The sequence below is a fragment of the Columba livia genome, chromosome 5 (genome assembly GCF_036013475.1).
Source record: "Columba livia isolate bColLiv1 breed racing homer chromosome 5, bColLiv1.pat.W.v2, whole genome shotgun sequence".
Lineage (NCBI taxonomy): Eukaryota > Metazoa > Chordata > Aves > Columbiformes > Columbidae > Columba > Columba livia.
Window position 1 is genome coordinate 65,142,530 of NC_088606.1, and position 19,938 is coordinate 65,162,467.

The 19,938-nt window shown below is 43.0% G+C and overlaps 1 protein-coding gene across 2 annotated transcripts in view; it reads right to left on the bottom strand.

Moving 5' to 3' along the window:
- NAV2 (neuron navigator 2) overlaps positions 1-19,938 on the bottom strand; it is a 372,685-nt gene that overhangs the window by 213,204 nt on the left and 139,543 nt on the right. The window lies entirely within an intron of this gene.

The following is a 19,938-nucleotide window of genomic DNA, read 5'->3' on the forward strand; positions in this document are numbered from 1 at the left end:
GGTTGCTCAGAGCCCCATCCAGCCTGGCCTGGGATGTCTCCAGGGATGGTTCATCCACCACATCTCTGCCCAACCTGGGCCAGGCTCTCACCACCCTCAGGGGAAAATATTTCTTCCTCATGTCTGGCCTGAATCTCCCTTGTTCTAGTTTAAAACCAGCAGCTCTTGTCCTATCCCAACAGGCCCTGCTAAAAAGTCTGTCCCCACCTTTCTTGTAGGACTCCTTTAAGTATGGAAAGGTCTCTGTGGACCCTTTCTTTTTCCAGGCTGAACACCCCAGCTCTCTCAGCCTGTCCTCACACGCATTATTTCCCGAGCAGGGACACTTCCTTCAGCTCCTTATTCCCAGCTCACCCACTGCCTGAAGACAGGAGTGACCCCAGCAAGCAATGAACCCACCCTTGAAATAAATGAAATACAAACTGGGTGAGCGTCCAACCCATGGAGCTACCTGGGGAAGCAGGTCTGAAACACACCCCACCACCCACTGCAAGGGGAGCTGGGTCCTGCCTGGCCGACGCTTGGACTTTCGGGAAGGTTTTAAATGTGCAAAACCCAGGTTTTTACATCTGAGACTCTTTTGGACAGAAAAATGAGGCATTTCTGGATTGTAGGTGTCTCCAGGATTAGGTAGCGCGATTAGCATAGGATTTTAGGAAATGGAAAACAGATGAGAGGTCCATCCTGGATCCTTCTGTGGATGTCATCTCAAATGACTTACCAAGAGTTAATAGTAATTAAGTGGCAGAAATGGAAATTAAAGTCAGAAAAGTGCGTTCTGCTCATGATAAAGTACCATTCTTCCTCAACATTGCAATGTAAAACAGTCTGTATCTATTAACAAAACACAGTTTCAGAAGACATCAGCTGTACTACGTGGGGTTTTTTGTTGTTGTCCTACATGATGTGTTACATGAACTAGGTTATTTAAAACCAAAAGCAAAGCCTGGAAAAACTATCACTTCATTTTGCCATCTCTCCTGCTTAGCACTGTCCCTTAATTGTGTAATTCAGGTTCCCACAGCACACAAGAGTTGTGGTTGTCGCTGGGATTTTTCAGCGCATCTGCTTTCACATAGACCAGCTCCATAAGCTGCTTTGTATGACCTCGAAGAGGGTAATTGTTGTTGTTGTTGTTGCTGTTTTTAGGAGAACCTGCTTTCCCCCTAGTCTGTTTATACACTGATCTCAGATTGGAAACTACACATCTCTATTCATCCACCTCACCAAGACACATCTTCTCATGTTTACTCGCCTGTGCACAGTGTCAGCTTAAACACAACAATATAGAACATCTCAAAGCCCAATAACTCGATGAAGAATGAAAGGACTGGTAGTTATGGGAGCAGAAATGTGTCAAATGCTCCGATACCATTTCCATTGTTCAGTGCTGAAAACTCAGCCTTGCTGGCTAAAAGAAGGTTGGGCTGAAGTACGAAAAGCTTGAAAAAGATCCAAGTCTGAAAACAAGGCTAATTTTAGGTCTAGTCATAAAATATAGTAATGTTTAAAAGCTATTAGAAGATCTAATTGACAGCTTTATGTTCTGTTCTTCACTTACACATTTTATGAGGTCCAGGCCACCAATCCCAGATGCCCAGAACTTGCCAGTTTTTGTTGTTCTGTTTTCACCTCGGAAAACTGGCCAGGTTACAGGGTACCAAAACAGGCACAAAGTTAATTCGAGCAAAAGAAAAGGATTCCTTTCATTGCTCCTCTAACAATTACTGAATCCGACCCTGTGGTGATGGTGGATTGAATATTTCACAGTTACAATAAATGACTTTATTTTTTCTCGGTGTGCAGCCCTGCCTACTGAAGTGAAGATGATGTTTTCTGAATACACTCCATCCATGCTCCTGATAATTATTTTGCCGAACTTATAACACAGACCAACCCCTTCTTTACCAAAGCTTAATGTGAATTTGTGATAGCACATTTGGAGAGTGGCCTAGAATTACTGCTTTTCTTATTATTTCTTATTATTTTCTTATTATTTCAGTAAAAAACAGCTATTTAAGAGAAATGTTTGGATAATTACTCCATTGTCATCTAATACTTTTTTTTTTTTAACGTTATGTGTATTTCGCTGTTTCTCTCCAAACACCATGGCATAAAGCCACCGAAAGGCAACATACTGTATCCAGGGGTAGTGCAGCCATACCATGAGGTCATAAATTGGGAATATGTCACATTACAGGCTACATCTGCAAAAATGGGCAACATCAAGTTGAGTCTATCTTTGGAAGTGACAAGCTGTTGGTTTTGTTTGGTTGGTTTTTTTGTGTTTGACTTTTGTTTATTTGGTTCGTTGGTTGCTGTTACGGTTGGCTGGGTTGGGTTTTTTGTTTTGGTTTAATGTAATTGATTTTTACCAGGTTTTAAGGCTAGGATTTTAAAAATAAACTACTGGGGCAGTCAGTGGGATCTGGGAACCTATCTTCCATATCTTCCTTGTAAAGCCCAACCAGTTTTTCCTTACCCTATTTTGAATCAAGCAAATTTCTCTATCTAAGCTCTAAGACAAGTAAGTAATATTAAAAAGCAGGCAAATTATCTAACTAAAAAGCAAGAGCTTCATTCCTTCCAGCCACAAACGTCAGACGAGCCACTAACTAGGGGAACATTCCCTTACAGCTTGAAGTTTGATGAGTATCTTTGCCTGAATAATCACAATATTCCCCCTTATCTGCCCGGAGTCCAGCGAGCACCCACACACTCCCCAAATGGGGGAATATGGAGGGAAAATGTTATAAACAAGCACTTGAATTCCCTGTTAGGAAACAAAGCAACACAACAAAAAGATGACACACAAAACCCCCTGGTGACTTGGTCTATAGGAGTGACTTTTAAGCTCAGGATTCAAGCTGTGGCTACTTAGCACCACGTAGCATCATCTCAAATGCCAAGTGTTTGGTGTTGAGAACTGGCTGAATATTCTCAAAATTTTAGCGGGCAGACTCATGTGAACCAGAGACTTTAACACATCAGCGGAAACTATTTGAATACTCGATTTGAAGAGCTTGTAGGCAAGTCAGCACATTGCCCAAAACAAAGCCAGTAAACAGAACAAAACCCAGGGCTGGCTGCTCTTGAACAGATGATCTTTCTGAATGAGGTGAATGTTTCTGGAACAGTAAAACTATTGAAGCTGCTTTCATTGTTCATCTACTATCAATTAACAACCCAACAGGGGCTCTAGACCCAAGTGGCAAGCAAATGCCTATATGGATCGCATGTGGTGACTGCAAATAAAATTAAAAGCTTTATGAAATGTAGCGTAGGATCAGAGAATCAGACCTTCCTTTCAACTTGTGGTTAATATCCATCCACATCGAAGCCAAATGTTACATTAGTGTAAGTGCAAAAACTGTGTAGAATTATTATATCAATTAGAACACCTCATTAACTGCTCTGGTGGTTCAGAACTGCTGATGGAACTAAACTCAAGGCTTGAAAATACCTTGATCAATGCTATCCTTGTCTTTAAGGCATTGCAGATATGTTTGAAATCTCCCAGAAAATCGTTTTAAGCCGAGGTGAATATTCCTAAAATGTCACCGCATACTGTCAATATCGGAAGGCTTAATCGTTCTTACAAAACCGTTCTCGTCAAACGTTGCTCCTGCCAGGCGACAGCTGTTCCTATAGACTGCACGTATATTCAGCCTTGGCACAACTCCACCAACTCAACTGAAGTTATGACAGGAATAAATATGGACCTATTTTTGGTACTGCAGGCATTTTGCACATTGGCATCCATCTTTTGTCCCTCATCAGTGCAGCCAATATGTAAAAGCTTGACCCTGTCTACAGATTTATGTCATCATTTCATGAAAGAATCCATGAAGGTGTAAATGGGACCAAGCTCCTAATTTTTTGTTGTGTTCCCAGAAGAGGAGCGGTAGAGGTTAGGAAAGAGGAATGTGGGTACAAGCATTATATAACTTGGCATCCTCTCACCACAGCAATTATAATCTGTACATGTGAGTTCTTTATATAGAGCAGAGAGAAAAGGAGGAAACCTTGGTTCTGTGCCCAGTTCTTTTCACAGAAATCTTGTCTGCACCACACTAATTCTGATCTAAAATCCCTTTTGTAATCCCCTGACACGTTTCTAATTCATGCTGGGTTTAATTCCACCTCATTTTATAACAGTGTCATGTTTTAACAAACACACAAGCTAAGTTCCACCTGCACAAGAACACCCATCACGCTCGTTTTCAGATGGTGTGTACAAAGTTTCACTAACCGCACCAGTGACACAGGCACACACTTGTGCATGGTGACACAAAATGGCACCATTTTACATTAGCATCTTCAGAACAATGCTCATGTTTAATCCTGTTTCTATACCAGAACACTTCATGCTTTTGTAACATGAGCACCAACAGTAAGAGCTGGCATCACGACTACACTGAAATACTTTTCCCACTTTGTTCCAGGCTCATATTTTATTTTATGATGCGTTTATCACTGCACTACGTGACCATTTTACACAAATCTATTTCTGGTAGTGCTTCACTCAAAAGCTACACAAGTTTCTACTGTCATAGCAAATGCATTTAGATCACCATTCACGTCTTTGATTTCATTATGTTTCTGTCGCTTTTGGATCTGCAGCCCTACCAGTTTCTCAAAATCTAATAAAAATTGGGCTCATCTGGCTGGGAACAGACACACTGACAGTGGTTCTGTGGCTTTGAAAAGGTCCATCTCTGTGACTTTGCATGTCGAGTTCATTCCTCAGACTTAAAACTCACCGGGAACAGGAGTGAAAGGGATGAGAAATGCAAGAGTTTATTTCAATTAATGCTTTCTGCAGAGCTGCAAGGTTTGGATGCATATTGTATGTCTATAGTGTAGTCACCACTGTGTAAAACATATACGGGTGGATAATCTTTATGATCCTAACAGCCTGGCTTTGTCATGCGAACCTATAGCTCACCTCAACTTTCATATCTCTTAATGCCTGTGACCATAAGAAGAGATACCATCTTTTCATGCCACTAACAGCACCTGGAATAAATATTTCAATACCATTTTAGAAAGATCCTTGCAAACCACGTCTTCCCAACAGAGATGTACATCTGGCTATTCTCAATCTATTCATGTGTCCTTTGTTTCCAGCAGGTTCATAGTACTAGCTCCTATATTATTTTATGCCTGATTTGACATTGCCTGTGGCTTCACATATTTGGAAAAAGCAAAGAAAACATCTGTGACTAATGAGAATATCACAGGAAAAAGGTGATGATGATCCAAATACCACATACTACTCTTGACTTTGGGAACCACCCAGTTAAGATGAAAGATGATGAAAAGGACCTAAAAACTGCTCTCTTCCCTGCGCTGCTGTTCTCCTGCCTTCTTGAGAAGTGACAAGGCAAAAAATTCCACTGCTCACAAGCCAGCAATTTCTCATCATCAGGTAGTCACCTTCTGTAACCCTGCTGTCCCTTGGTGGCACATTTCAAATACACCTGCTCCATCATTGAAAATAATTGTCAGAGTCTAAAGGTAGAAAGAAGCAGATGGGAAGAGCAGTCTATGTTTCAGAGCTTTTTTTTCAACTGGATCTGCTTCAGCATTCCAACCCAGCCTCAGCTGCCACCAATCCCTCCCACATCAGCACTTTTGAACAAACACAAATTGGCCAGATTATCATGAAGCAACTTCAGCAGTTTTGTAACGAGCACACTATCACTATTCAAACTAAACAGGGAGAGTCACACTTTCACCTGCTTTAAATCAGTGCAGTTTCTCTACAGCAAACATCAGAATCCAGATTCCAAATTAGAAGTATTTATCAAAATCTTCTCTAGATAAGAATTCCAGTGGCTATCCTATACTCACATTATCTCCCTTCGCATCAGGACACATTACCAACCAATTTATATTTAAAAAATCCTCTTGTATACTGAGCCTATGCATTCCCTTCAGCTGACGATGCACAGGGCAGTTCTGGAGCCATGGAAGTGGTTGCCCCCCAGGGCAACCATTGGGGAGCAGTTGCCTGCCGGAGGTCACCTGCAATGCACCACAGAGTGTCACGATGATTAATTGCAATTTTACAAGCACCAGCTATTTATGAACGTGCTAGCAGGAAAAAGAAATATACATATGTATATATATTTATGTGTATATATACCTAGATTGTTCACAATGATATAAAAGGAAACACAGAAAGTGCCTAACACCATGCCCCAATATGAACGCTGCCGACCTCCACAGCTCCTTTAAAGAAAGATTAATCTTGATTTGATGTTTATGGAAAATAAAAGTACGTCCTTAGAAGGTAAAATCTGCAGCACACTAATGGTCCTACTGAAATTTTTAAGCCAGAAATATTAGTGAAACTTCTTCACATTTACACAGACATAACTCAAGTCAACCTTCTGTAATAGCCACTACCCAAAAATGACACCAAAAAGCCACAGTATGTTGTCCTAGTATTTTGTTTCATACCAAAACAAAGAAGGTTCCCAATGTAATGATTAATTACGTTTGTTGCCTTAAATGGCTTTGATATTTCAACATTTAATCCATTCTACTTTTTTAAGGTGACAGAATACTTACTATTCTGTCCTAAGGTTTCATGCAACCCTGAATTTTACCCAAGATACTGTATTGAACTCACACTGTTTAACACTACAGTACACAGACCCAACAGCCTTGCATTTACCTTACACACCACATCAGGTCATTTTTAATAACGCTGCTCTCACTGTTTGGAATATTTTGGGAAGATTTCAGTGTCAAAACCCCACACAACCCTAATATACTGTATCACCCCCAAGAAAGATCTGGCTGATGTTTATCATTGGAAAAGAAACAACAAACAGAAGGTGTAGCACTGAGAGATAATTTTTCTGTATTTCATATTTCCTCTTGCCGTTTTGGTAGTAGGATCATTGTAATATACATTGTAATATACAACCTGTTTGTTTTAGACAGATGGAATTCAATTGATGGAATGATTTTCTATGTTCTGAGACAGCTCTATGAGAATGAACATGAGGTTTCTTTATTCCAGCAGTAAAACAACCTGTGTTCAAGCTAGCCCAAGATTAAAAAAAGAGACAACTGTCTGGAAACTCGAATGACTCTGCTGTAAAAGCAGGAGCAGTCAATCATTCCTGTCACAACATTAGTGTATTATTGGCTGTTGGCAAATGGGTCAGCTTGTCATAGGCAAAGTATTAATCAGATGCTCTGTTCCCTTCTCTCCCGGTTGGCACATGAAACGACGACGTTACAGATGCTGAAAGAGATGCTGCTGAATTTCAAAACGCATCCATCTGTTTAACTTCCCCAAACGACTTCCAAGACGTGGATACAACAAACACATCTGCTACCATGGAACATTAAAAAAGATCATCTGGAAAATAACCGGAAAATTATAAACTATTTCCGATAGCGATGCACAATCGAGTTTCAATACACATGCAACATCTATTCCACCTTCGGTTATACCTGGAGATTTTGCACCTCTGGCTTCCCGAAGAATTGAGGCAAGTCCTGACCTTAGTCAGAACCAGCTCGGTATCTTCTTATCTCACTGCTAGAGTTTGCTTTGGAAGACATCACTGGGCATCCATCTATATATTAATATATAGATAATACAATATTCAGGGTACGAAGATTATTAGGAGCCTAGAGCACCTTTCTTATGAGGAGAGACAGAGAGCTGGGTCTGTTCAGTCTGGAGAAGAGAAGCTGAGAGGGATCTCATCAATGTTTATAAATATCTCAAGGGTGGGTGTCAAGAGGATGGACCAGACTCTTTTCAGTGGTGTCCAATGACAGGATGAGGGGCAATGGGCACAGACTGAAGCACAGGAGGTTCCATCTGAATATGAGGAGAAATGACTTTACTTTGAGGTGCCAGAGCCCTGGACCAGGCTGCACAGAGAGGCTGTGGAGTCTCCTTCTCTGAGACATTCAAACCCGCCTGGACACATTCCTGTGTGATCTGCACTGGTGAACCTGCTTTAGCAGGTGGGTTGGACTGGATGATCTCCAGAGGTCCCTTACAAGCCCAGCCATCCTGTGATGCTGTGATCTATACACACTACGACTCTGAACAAGAGGATCAGACGAGGTACAAGGAGAACCCTTCACTGCCAGGACAGTCAGGAGGTGGCACATGTGGCCCAGAGGGGTTGTGCTGCCTCTGTTCTTGGATATTTTCAAGACCCAACTGGTTAAAGCCTTGAGTAACTGGGGCTGAACTCACAGCTGACCTTGCTTGGAGCAGAAGGTCAAGACCTCCTGAGGGCCCATCAAATCTGAATTGCCCCAATAATTCCTAAGTAAAATAAAGGGCAACATAAAAGATAAAACAATAATAATTTTTTAAAAATCCATCAGGATCCATTGGAAGAACCTTAAGTGGAAATGGGTTACAAACAATAATCTGGTCCATCGCAAGAAATGCTTAGGTGGGAGGTCCAGCAGAAGATACCAGCAGATCAAATTTTAGGAAGAAAATTGCAGCACGTGTTTAAGTGTGATTTTTCTTACAGTTCTTCTCCCACATCTCTCACAAACACAAACATGTTATCACTTTGAGTTAAGTGAACAGATGCTTACATCTGCAATTTACATTTACCTAGCCTGCATTAGCAATGATTTTGACACAAAATGCAAACCACAATGCATTTTTTCACCCTTGGGTATTATGTATGTATATATAAACTGCAGTACCAGGACATCTCAGTAAGTTCCTTTGCTGCTCACTGCATTGTCAGTAATATTCTTAAGGTCTCCTGATTTTACTTGAAGAATGCAGTATTAAAGCAAGACCTTTGGAGCGCATCACTTTGCAGCAGCGCTAACACTGTTCTGTAGGTATATAAATGAGAAACAAAATTTTCTTTGCTGCAAATAGCTTGTGCAATTAATAGCAGCTAGCTGTTTCTGTCTTTTTCCAATTGCAAACTCGGGATAAAATGGCATTAAGGTACCTCATGCAATTCTGGACCACCTAGTGTTAGAAGAGCAATTTGAGGATGAGCTGCTACTGCTGATTACCAGAATTAAAAGCTGAAATAGCAATGTTCACTTTTCAAACTGTGATGATTTCCTATCTCTGGCATAATATTCTGTTGCTCTCCCCTGCCAACAATCATCACTTTTGTTTGAGGATTCATGGACTGAAACTTTGGACATAGAAATGCCATCCTACAGAAAACCTTTCAAAACATTTTGGATCATCATTTTGCATCTTTCAAAATAAACTCACGTATTTATCCTTGGCTAATTACCTTTTAGTTCCTATGCACAGATGCAAAATATTTGTGTTTCTATTTTGTCTTTTCCATTTTTAGACAGCTGCACCTGTTTCCAAAACCATCATCATGTTTCCACCATGACGTTAGGAAAAAGATTTCTTCTGGACATTATCGATCCTACTGCAACAATAAAAAATTACAACTCTGTATGCATATGCATGCGTGCACACACATCGCGAGCTGAATAAAAATGTGGTGATGTCTAATTTAGCCTGAGAAAACCAGAACAGCATTTCTACACAAACAAGGAAAGGTTCCACACTATTTGCAACGCAGCATCATGAAGCCGATCCCGATTTCTCTTCCACTGTGCTGAACGAGCATTTCCAATTCAAAAGAGTCATTAGCATAGCGTATAAAAATTAGAGGACAAGCAAATACCAAAGCTTTACCCTCGCATTAGTCAAGATCAATGAGAATCAATCGCTGTAAGCCCAGCCTTACTGGGAGCGCTGGGATGGGCGGCACTGGGCCCACGCCTCTCGTGTTGCTCATTGGAAGCTACAAACTCCCCAGGGGATAGTTAAATATCAGGTATAATTGTTATAAACACCACCATCATTTTATTAAAGGTGACTGAGATTTCCCACTTCGCTACCTCATTCTCAGACAATCATTTTGTATTAAGTGCACAGTGCCAGAGCCCACTTCAGGCTCCGAGAGACCCGCGACAATGGGCCAAGTCTCGACAAAAATCCCATTTTTATACTGGCTGATCAGATCTGACTGTAGGCATTCTAGAAGCTTCTCTGCACCCCCACACTGGCTGTGGGTGCCCCTGAAGCCTCCAAACATCCCCCACACTGGCCGCAGGTGTGCAGCGGCTCAGTGGCGCCTCGGCACTCCCTTTTCCTAATGGCCCTGGCCAGGGGGCTCTGGGGCCAAACAAAAGCAGCTGTTAGTCTCAAGTAGCAGAGAGAGAGGGAGATGTGCCTGCTCCTTCCATGCTGAAGGAGGGAGGGGGAGAGAGCGGGGTTTGCATTCTGCCACAGCAAGATAGCAATGTTTGTGCCAGAAATAAGTTTAACGTGAAAACGCACAGAACACAGCCAATTTAAAAGTCATTTCATTTCACACATGCTCCACCAGAACATTTAAATTGAGCAGCTAAGATCAGCTGAGCCCATCCTCCCCAACGCTTCTCAACTGAACCAAACCCTCTCCAGCCCAGAGGGACCAGAAAAAACATCCATCTCTGCGACTGGTATTTGGGGTAGTTGTATATATATATATACACACAGACTGTGGAAGAACATGGAGGTGGAAACTGGTTCCAAAGAGGAAGGTCCAAAGAGTGGAGACAACGACGGGAACAGGACTGGCATGAACACCCAGGAATAAAAAAGAGAGAGCAGTAGGATATGGAAGCTCTGAGCCTGTTAAAGACTACACAGTGTGTGCCCCTAAATCAGGTTCATATTGTATCCACAAAGTTAGTAAAATACTCATTTTTCCCTTTCCCAGAGTTTCAGTCCCTTATCTACATAATAGAAACTACGCTATCCCCATAATCCTCCAAATCTCATTCAGAGATGAGGTGAAGGTACATTAAGGCCAATACAATATTTAGGTATTATACTAAATGGTACTATTCACTGTCAAGAACCCATGGGGGCATGGCGGGGAGAGAAGATAAGAATTTTTTGTTTAAAGAAGAAGTTAGTCAAGTACAGTAAATGAAGCTTAGAGTCTCATATACTATTCTTACTTAATAAAACATACTTTTAAGTAGCTGCTTGCTGACTCACTGCTCTGTATGGACAACATAAGAAAAACAGTACATTATTATGCCCTTAAAAACTGCATCATCATGATAAAAGACTTTATGTCACAAATATGCAAAGCAGATACCTAGGACGTCTTGCTTCTGGCATTTCCTAAGATTTGGATCCTTAACCTTAGTATTTCAGCAAACATAATATGCTTTAAACACATTTTGTTTTGTTTTGTTTAAGGGATTTGATGTTGTTTCGCAATATTAGAAAATATATCAAAGAACATCAGACACTTGCACGGAAGATTGGCAGTGACTATTTGTTACCTGGGAAGCCACCAGAACCGCATGGAGCCCACAGGCCCCATCCGTGTGCCCCGCACAGACACCCCATAGCCTGCCCCGACCCTTTGGGCACAGACGAACTGCCCACCCCTCTCCATCCGTCCCACCATGGGGACGGCAGGACCCTCAGGTCACCCATCCTCTCACAGCAATGCCGGGATGTGTCCCACACACGTGCCTCTACTTCTCTAAGGTCATCACCCTATAGTGATGCTGGTACGAGTCCCGCACACCTCTCTCTCTCCAGGAAAGGAGGCACAAGACCAACTCTCACAGCCGTATATCTGAAGAGAGCGAGAACATTTTATCAGCTCAACCCGGATCGTCACCCAGCAGTGCAAAGACACCAGCTGTAAAAGGCGCGATCCAGCGACCATCACGCCACGACTTCCCTCCATCAATGGACAACCCGAGCCTTTTCCACACCTACGTCCAGTGTCACCTGCAAATGGGTCACCTCAAAGTCCTGACCCAGTCCCAGCAGCAGCCAGACCTGTTCCACATGACGGCCTGGCGCCCATTCAGCCCAGGCTTGGCAGCCACGTCCAGCACCAGCTTTCCGAACGGCCAGCAGGCAGGGGGAACAAATAGCAGATGGCTTTCCCTATCTGCACAACAATTTAATCGTGGTGGTCTTGGCGACGCTGACGTGCTGGGTTCCGTCGCCAGCCACACTGTGAGGTGAGGGGGCTGCTCTATTCCTTGTCCCCAGCAAGGGCTTTAGGGGTTTGCAGCCAGGACAAGAGCTCCACCGACGTAACTTGAGCTTCAGAACAAGAACAGAGCAAGACAGGTCCAACGTGCTCAGGAAAAAAACACTTTATATTGCAGGAGTGTTGTGACATTGGAAGTGGAGAGTGTGGGATGAGCGGCCGGTGCCACCGCTGAGCTCGGCGTGGGCAAGCTGGGCTGACAGCTCGGCAAACGCCTCCCATCAGGCCACCCAAAATAGGAACAAGCAAAATTAGTTGCTGCTTTGGAAATATATTTCTTTGTTTTCTTTTTTTACAAACTGTAAAAGCAGATAAAAATGTCTTCACGCTGTCCAAGGAAATGTGACAGCTATGTTAACAGGAGGCCCTGAGATACTGAGATGTTACCAGACAGAGATTTCATTTAAACACAGAATTAATCTCCACTGCTGTAGTTAGTGCTGATCTACATTTGTGTAACATACCTAAAGCCGGGATCCTCTGCATTAAAGGGTATGTGGAGATGCCTTTACTAATAGTATGTGAGCAAATCCAGAGGAAGAGAGAGGTGGTACTCCAAGGCAAACACAGTAATTATTCTTCTGGTAAAGAAAACAAGCTATTAAATGTGGCATCTTTTAGCAGTCTCATATTGAATTAAAAAATAAAAAACAACCAACATTTTAAATTGATCAAGTTTTGGGCTCTTTAGCAAGACAAAACCAAAAATCCCAGAGCACGGCAGTTCCTGAAGGTACAGCTGACATCAGCTCACTAGGTTAGTCTATAAACAAGGGTTCTTTGATACATATAGGGACTTATACACATGGATGCAGCAGCAGTTAGACAAAACAGCCATCATTATTTCCAAACCCATATAAATCACAACAGGGCAGCAGGTGGAAGTGGGGGTAGAGAAGCAAAGTTTGACAAATGGAAAAAACAAAACCATTGGAAAAAAAACTTTGGGATGTGTAAGCAAGCTAATGAAAGGTAGAAATAAATAAATGAAGTATAATAGATTATATACAAAATATAGATAAATATAAAGCAACCTAAAATATCAGCTCTCTCTTTTGATGTGATTATCTGTTTTGATTTCATGTGTATGGCACTACCGAGTCCCAAACAAATCAGATGAAAAGTGGAGTGGGTTATGCAGATAACATTGTTGAGGGAAGGAAGAAATACAGGCAGGTGCTGTTTATCTTCCCTTTTACTTTCAGTGTTTTGATTCTCTGCCCCATAAAGAGGAAGGTGGGGGAACTCTACTGCTTTTGGCAACTTCAAAAACTTAGTTCTCCTCCCTTGATCCCAAAAAACACAAAATGTTCATCCTCCTTCCCCTATTCCACTTTACCACCTGGAGCTGGAGCACAAAGGGCAGCGGTTTCCAATGTGTTTGTATCCAGGCACATTCACACACGGCCCTTTGTGCGGCAGAGCTGTGCGAGGAGCAGATAATTATGGCAAATAAAAGGCATTTCTGAATATAACAACGCGGAAGCAAATTCAATTGCTAAGGACATTGGCTGAAAACAGCCCTCGGAAACAAAGAACCAGCCACATTGGAGCAATCTTTCCTACTTGTATAAAATAAGTAATTGAGTCATGGACAGGGTAAAGCCTGGGAGCACAAAGAAAGATCACAAGTTGAAGCTGGAAACTGTCCCAATGGTCCCATATTTCAGCTCCTTCTTTGCTTGCTATTCTTGCCACTCAGGGTTTGAGCATGGCACCAAAGCTCGTTATTAGTTTGCAATCAAGGCCATTAGAGCTCTTGAATTCAACCTGAAGACGTACTCAGGAAAACCTGGCAAGGCGGCAATAACGATCCCCTTTGAGCAATCAGAGTATTGCTTCATAAGATGCTGATAGGAAACGGTTCCTTCCAGCCACAGGGCCTCCAAGAGGGCTCACTTGAGAGAAAATGTTACCTTACACACCAGAAATACATGAAAATAAGATTAGAGGTTAAGGTTGAGACAGCAATACGCTTAACCTGTCAATACACCCCCTCGTGCTCTGCCCGGATTTGTAGCTCACTAGTGACTCAGAAGCAAGAGTGACATTGTCAACCCTCCCACTTGTGGACATGTCCCCTCCACCTCTGTCACCCATGGGCTGCGCTCATCCTCACCTGACTCCGCTTTGGCTATCTGATGTACAATCGAGCACCCCTCCAGGATGTCTGAACCAATACAGAACAGGGGAGCTTGTTCACCGTACTAGTTTAACTCCATGATACCACAGCAAATGCTAATCAGTAGCAATAATAACGCAAAGCTAGATGTTTGAACAATTTCCAATGAAAATTAAATGTAGTCACCTGTCAATTTTAACTCCCACCCCAGCACATATTATTAATAATCCTAAGCATTCCATAAGATAATTGTCTGCATTCATTACTTCTAGTAAGAAAAAAACCACTGAGTAGGAGATAAATAACCATTTTTTACATTACTCTGGGTTTGGATATTTGATACAGTTGTTTCCCAGACAACCCAGTGGTTATTTTTATTTATATAGTGTGTAGTTGCCTTAGCCATGAATGAAGATCCAAAACTGGTGCCAACTATAAAGTAGCTGCTACAAGGTGCAAGAGATGCACACTGCAAAATGTGATTATTGATGGGTAAAGTTTGTTTTTCTTAAAGTAAGCAGAACATAAAGTGTCAGCAGGCCAGCTTGCCTCACAATAAAAATGAGGCACTCTCAAGGGCTAGGGATAATGTATTTCCTCTGGGATAATGTGTTTTGAAATACAGGTAACAGGAGATAAAATCACAGAATGGTTTGGGTTGAAGGGACCTCCAAAGCTCCCCCAGTGCCCCCCCAGCCATGAGCAGGGACATCTTCACCAGCTCAGGTTGCCCAGCCTGGCCTGGGATGTCACCAGGGATGGTTCATCCACCACCTCTCTGGGCAATTTATTCTAGTGTTTCACCAGCCTCATGGTAAAAAAATGTCTTCCTCATGTCTACCCTGAATCTCCCCTTCTTCTAAAACTGTAACCCCTTGTCCTATTGTAACCAACCGTGCTATACATGGGTATTAAGTCCCAGATGTGAATGAGGATGTACAGAAAACCTAAATCAAGGCTTTTGTGCTTCCATCCGTTCTTTCAGCTCAGTTTCTGGAAGTACTTCACAAGGATGACTCAGTATCTGCCCAGCAGAGATGTCCTTCATGAGACACATCACGTACTGAGTGATGGGGTGACAGCAGCCTTAATGCTCTTTGTACTTGTGATGGAAGGGTTGGACTCTGCTGAGAATCCCAAATGCTGGGGAACAGACATGTCCAACTACCGACCCTTTGAGCAGCACCGAGCAGCCCGAGGTGACAGTGCCAGGGAAAGGGGTGGCAAAGCCACGACCAGCCTGTGTGCCCACGTTGCCAGCCCCCTGTGCAGAGCAGGGGACATCCCTGGTACCCCACCGGATGCTCCCACGCACACTCCCACTCCCAGACGGCCTCCGAATGTCCTTTCCAACATAATTTATTTGTTACTAAGCCACAGAGCCCAAATCTCTGCCTCTCAGTCATGAGTGCAACCCCTGTCTTCTTGTAAAAGGCAAAGAAAATAAATAAATCAAAAAGAGCAAAGAAAAAAGTGTCGCTTGCAAAACAAAAATAATCATCACGAAATATTCCTGTTCCTACAGCGAGTCACCTAAGCATTCAAAACTCCGGCCGTGCGCTCGCTCTGCTGACAGCTCTGTGTTTACACCTGCTGCTTTTCCTCGCCCCGCGTTTGGCAGGCGACAAAAGCAGGAATGGAAATCAGCGGCGAGCAGCCGGAATTAACGGGATCAAGAGAAGTGACTTTGCAAGCAAAGGCACGGGCAATGTCACGGGCAAAGTAAGAGCTGACATTTCCAGCTCATCGGACAAGCTCTCGTGTTGGGATTTGTATTTCGGTGTTTGCTTGTGATTCAGAAGATGGGACCACAGTAATTCAGAGGGGGAAAAGGCAGCTACAGAGTTTCAACCCAGTTTAGTGACAAGTTCTATTAAACTTGAGAACCCATCGTTCATTATATTTTCTTTCCAAGATATTAATTTTAGGGTACAGCTACAGAGTTTCAACCCAGTTTAGTGACGAGTTCTATTAAACTCGAGAACCCATCGTTCATTATATTTTCTTTCCAAGCTATTAATTTTAGGGTACATCACAATATCTACCCTGCACACCTATGCATTAAGGAGCTAATTGTTTTCCCTTTAAAGCTACTGAAGCGAGGGAGAAAAACACAGTGACCTGCAGAGAAGTCTCTCAGTTTCTGGCCTTCTTGGAAATAAGATTGGGCAAAAAGATTAATTGGATAAACTGAACTGTGTTAGAGACAGGGACCAGAGCTTAGTAAGGTAACCACTTGCATTTAAATGTCTGTAGCAACTCAGTGAGCTCCCAGCAACACAGACATTAAACAGGCATTTCTGAAGCCTAGCACAGAAAGACAAAGACGTTTGCCTGGTTGCTTTTAACACAGGATGTACAATCCTGATATTCTTTAATTTTCTTATCAAGGTCTTTTACAAGAAAACTTAATAACAATCTGTATGTTCATCCCATCTCATGATGGTGACTCACAGGGAGGACTGACAGACTGGAAAGACTGACCAAGTCAGTAGGACCTGCTGTGTGTACCCCATCCCGAACACACATCTGGTTCCAGCTGCCCATAAAAAGGGCCTTGAGCTGCTGCAGCTCACAGCACGTACTGGCAGAGCAAAAATCAGTGCTGCTCAAAACTGAAACAGCCTGCTCTGAACCACAGTCCAGCCTCTGCCCGTCCACCCTCTGCTGCTCCCGGGATAAGTCACCCCGTGAGTCACAGCGCTCGTGAGCTGGTACATCCCCAAACCCATCGAAACGTGACCTGCTATTTTTCTGAGGCTTGTCAGGTCACCGTGACAAGTTACCGGAATAGCTGAATCACCCGTTTTCCAGCACACTCGCTGCTGTCATTGTCCCGGCTCTCAAAGTGTCCTCGCCTCGGCGTCTCACCACGTCAGCCTGCGCAGAGCCGGCGTGGAAGCTTCTGGCTCCAGTTCAGGTCACATTCTGGAGGGGAGGCATTCGGAGAAAGGGTTGTGAGCTGAGCTTTATGGGCAGGGGGCATCGCCTGCAAAATAACAAGTCCAGCAGGCTCCAAAGAAAAGCCAACAGAAAGCCTGAATTTACTGTGAGCGCAGATACTCCTCCAAATCTGTTAAAAGCAAATCCTTACTAGTGGCTGTGTTAAATTTAATAATTGAACCCACAGGCTGAGTTTTTGGGCAGAAGGCAAGTCACAGTTATCATGCTGTCTCAGCAGCCTCATGGTAGGAGAGATGAGGAGCAAAAATAAATCTGATTCTGACTGACAAGGCCTCGATTCACATCTGAGGCTGACATCTAGCTATAACATCAGGTAAGCGCAGGTTCAACACGAGAGCTATCAAAGGAGATGAGATATTGTACAGGACCAATTCCTCTCTCCCTCAAAGGCAAAAAGGCTCAAGAACCAAAGGAAAAAAAAAATCCAAGATTTAACCTTTTTTAAAAAAGAAATCATGCTTTTAAACCAAATGTTATGCTGAGGAATAATTTCATGGCGCTGAAAAGGACTGAAAATAGCACAATTGATAAATATACGCAGATTTCCCTTCAATACATTCATCTCAACCCCAGAGTTCTGCACCAGAGCACACAGGTTTGTCTCTTCCTACCTCTAGTCCCTTTGCTGTTACTCCTTAATCCCCAGATAAATCTCTGATCCTTATGCCATGCTGTCATTAACGAATGGCACGAAGCCGGGTGCACATTTCTTTTCTGGCCTGGAATAATACAAATGACACCTTTACAGGCCCCGTCACCATTTGTCCATTTATTTCTCAATGTACATACATTATGCCCAAAGCAGGCAGGCTGCCCGGTCTCACCTCCTGCAGACACGAACAGTGAAGTGATTCAAACACCAGGCTGCAAATACTCTAAGGAAACGTTCCAACACCAGTAATTTTAGCACCCAAGCTGAAAGAAACAGCATGAAAAACACTTATTGCTGGAGCTTGGTAAAAAAGCATAGTTTTCTCCACCACCTTCACTGAAAAACATATATATTGGGCTGCTCTCATCGACATGGAGCGTCTAAAGAAAATCCATAAGAGAGATACGAGTCTGGCCAAAAGTAGAAAGGGCCTTTGCTAAGATGACGGGATGAGGTGCTTAAGCGTATGTATTTGAAGATGAGAAGGCTACAGGGGGTATCTTCTTGCGCTGTGTAAGTACCTTAAGGGGGATCACAAGGATCTGGGGGATGGATAAATTTGAACTAAGCAGCAACAGAAAAACATGTGGACAATCCTAGGCTTTAAAATTGAAGTACTATATATTAAACAGAACTGTGGTGCTTTATCCCAAGTGGGTTTCCACGTAGCCATGTGGAATTTTTTGCTCAGGGCACCTCTGCAGCATATAAGTAATGCAAGAGCCAAGAAAATACAAACAGGTTGCTTGGATGCCAGTGATATCTATGGATGTGTACTGGATTAGATGCTTAAACATGATAATTTTGCTTATGCACAGGGCTTATGTTTAGCATCAGTAAGAAACAGCCTTTTCTCAGGTTACTACAGGGAGTTGGGGAGACAGCGACTTCACAGAGACAGTAAGAAAAAAATGTACAGAATAATTTCTAACCCATATACAGAAACATCAAGGACATACTTATTGCATCATTCTTAAATGACAGAACGGGAGAGCAAGAATTTCAAGTGTCCCTTGCCTGCCTGTCAAAGTCTAACCCAAGGTCAGCTCAGCACAGCAGGGGTTTGCAGGTCTAGCTATGCAGGTGAATGGTACAGAAGTACCATTGCATTGGAAGCTTCTTTCAGTTATAAAGGCTTTAAAGTATTTTTTTCACCAGCAGACAATTGCACCAAGGAGGCAGGATGGGGAAAATGCAGGTATCGTATACAACGCTATGTAAAGCTGCCTCCAGACAGTGCTGGGAACCCCATCCAGGGCATCCTCCTGAGAATTGGGGTACCTGAGAACCCCTCCTGGTTCCTGACCATGCACCCACACCTGTGCTTTGGGCCTTGCCCCAAAATCCCATGATTGTGTTCAAAACACACTCAAAAAATTAGAGCAGCACAGGTTAAGTGCTTTAAACTAAAGACTTTCCCTTGGGAGGGAGGGGAGGAAGAGGACCCACGGGCACCTCACAAGGCTTGGGATTCAACAACCTTGAAGCTCTTATATTTCTTTTTTAATGGCAAGTTCATACATGGCCACAAGAATACATTTTACTTTGTTACTGCTGTGCAGGATCAGCTGCTGCTAAAGATTATAATACTAAAAGATTAGAACACTGGCCCAGGTTGGCCAGAGAGGTGGTGGATGAACCATCCCTGGAGACATCCCAGGCCAGGCTGGACGGGGCTCTTTTGGCACCACCAAAGCTGGTGTTTCATTTTTGTTGGATTGGGAGTTTTAGATCAGCCCCTTACACTCCGTGAGATGAAATTTGGATCTCTGCTGTGGTTTCATCTCAGGTGTCTGGACTTCCCCGTACTAAACAGGAAGCCCTTGTCAATACAACACTATTTAAGCACTGGCCTAGCTGGCCTGTGCTGTGTCTAGATAATTCAGCCTAATGAGGGATTATTTCCTGTGTTCGTGGCTGACAATACCCGAAGACATGCTGGGACGGCGCGGTGATAAAAACTGAGCTATATTAAGCTGATAGCATGGAGCTATTAATTTTAAATAGAGAGTAGAAGAGAGAATGAATGCTGCCCCACACCCCCCAAAGTCACTAAGGTTTGTGTCTGAGTGAAGAAAAAACATATAAAAATAAAAATACAGGTTTTCTTAGATTAGGACTGACATTTTCCC